We start from the raw sequence: 2,500 nt of genomic DNA on the forward strand, positions 1-2,500 counted from the left end.
AAAAATTATATATATATATATATATATATATATATATATATATATATATATATATATATATAGTATGATATTTGTTTAGGATTATATATATATACTAAACAAATATACTATTGACATAAAAATGTTAGTGGCTCTTTAAAAACCGGGTAATGTTGTAAATTATAACTTTTGGCTCTTTCGTCTCAAAATGTTGCCGACCCCTGGGCTAGAGGAATCAGATGTTATATGCAGGTCAATATTCCAGCATATGGGACGGTGTGGTCGGGTGGTAGAGCGCAATACTGATAACCCGGAAGTCTCGGGTTCAGATCCCGAGCTTGATTCTGTAGGGCGTCCTTGACTCCACCCAGCTCTCAAGAGCTCCTAACTCAAGTTAAGGAAACTACAATTTCCTTCATATGCCAAAGTCAAAGAAACAAGCGAGATCTAATTTATCAAGTGCCCCATGGACCGTCAGGTTCGAAAGTGAACTCTACTATAAAATATCAAGTAATTTTTTTATTTGTGGAGTTTGTGGAGTGGGGGGAGGTGGGGAGAGGTGGGGTGGGTTATTGGCGTGCTGTCGTGGACACGGGGGTCTTGCTCTCTACCACTGGACCACTCAGCTTCACGTACCTTACTCTAACACTCGATCACACAGCTACACATAACAAACTTTCTTAACTCTACCAATTGACCACTCGCCTCCATATAACAAACTTACTTAACTCTACCAATTGACCACTCGCCTCCATATAACAAACTTACTTAACTCTACCACTAGGATACTCAACTTCACCTAACTTACTCTAACACTGAACCACTCAACTACACGTAACAAACGTACCTGACTCTAACACTCTACCACTCAACTTCACGTAACTTACTCTAACACTGAACCACTCAACTACACGTAACAAACGTACCTGACTCTAACACTGGACCACTCAACTTCACGTACCTGACTCTAACACTGAACCACTCAACTACACGTAACAAACGTACCTGACTCTAACACTGAACCACTCAACTACACGTACCTGACTCTAACACTGAACCACTCAACTACACGTAACTTACTCTAACACTGAACCACTCAACTACACGTAACAAACGTACCTGACTCTAACACTGAACCACTCAACTACACGTACCTGACTCTAACACTGAACCACTCAACTACACGTAACAAACGTACCTGACTCTAACACTGAACCACTCAACTACACGTAACAAACGTACCTGACTCTAACACTGAACCACTCAACTACACGTAACTTACTCTTACACTGAACCACTCAACTACACGTACCTGACTCTAACACTGAACCACTCAACTACACGTAACTTACTCTTACACTGAACCACTCAACTACACGTACCTGACTCTAACACTGAACCACTCAACTACACGTAACTTACTCTAACACTCTACCACTCAACTTCACGTAACTTACTCTAACACTGAACCACTCAACTACACGTAACTTACTCTAACACTGAACCACTCAACTACACGTAACTTACTCTAACACTGAACCACTCAACTACACGTAACAAACGTACCTGACTCTAACACTGAACCACTCAACTTCACGTACCTGACTCTAACACTGAACCACTCAACTTCACGTACCTGACTCTAACACTGAACCACTCAACTACACGTAACAAACGTACCTTACTCTAACACTGAACCACTCAACTACACGTAACAAACGTAACTTACTCTAACACTGAACCACTCAACTTCACGTACCTGACTCTAACACTGAACCACTCAACTTCACGTAACTTACTCTAACACTGAACCACTCAACTACACGTACCTGACTCTAACACTGAACCACTCAACTACACGTAACAAACGTACCTGACTCTAACACTGAACCACTCAACTACACGTAACTTACTCTAACACTGAACCACTCAACTACACGTAACAAACGTACCTGACTCTAACACTGAACCACTCAACTACACGTAACAAACGTACCTTACTCTAACACTGAACCACTCAACTACACGTAACAAACGTACCTTACTCTAACACTGAACTACTCAACTACACGTAACAAACGTACCTGACTCTAACACTGGACCACTCAACTACACGTAACAAACGTACCTTACTCTAACACTGAACCACTCAACTACACGTAACAAACGTACCTGACTCTAACACTGAACCACTCAACTACACGTAACTTACTCTAACACTGAACCACTCAACTACACGTAACAAACGTACCTGACTCTAACACTGAACCACTCAACTACACGTAACAAACGTACCTTACTCTAACACTGAACCACTCAACTACACGTAACAAACGTACCTTACTCTAACACTGAACCACTCAACTACACGTAACAAACGTACCTGACTCTAACACTGGACCACTCAACTACACGTAACAAACGTACCTGACTCTAACACTGAACCACTCAACTACACGTAACAAACGTACCTTACTCTAACACTGAACCACTCAACTACACGTAACAAACGTACCTTACT

At 41.4% G+C, this 2,500-nt stretch overlaps 1 protein-coding gene across 1 annotated transcript in view; it reads right to left on the bottom strand.

The window, feature by feature from the left end:
* Positions 1-2,500, bottom strand: part of LOC131932112 (uncharacterized) — a gene marked incomplete at its 5' end in the record, with an annotated part of 18,182 nt that overhangs the window by 4,484 nt on the left and 11,198 nt on the right.

The sequence above is a fragment of the Physella acuta genome, unplaced genomic scaffold (genome assembly GCF_028476545.2).
Source record: "Physella acuta isolate Inbredline_101_S28 unplaced genomic scaffold, ASM2847654v3 ptg002090l, whole genome shotgun sequence".
In the NCBI taxonomy this organism is placed as follows: Eukaryota; Metazoa; Mollusca; class Gastropoda; family Physidae; genus Physella; species Physella acuta.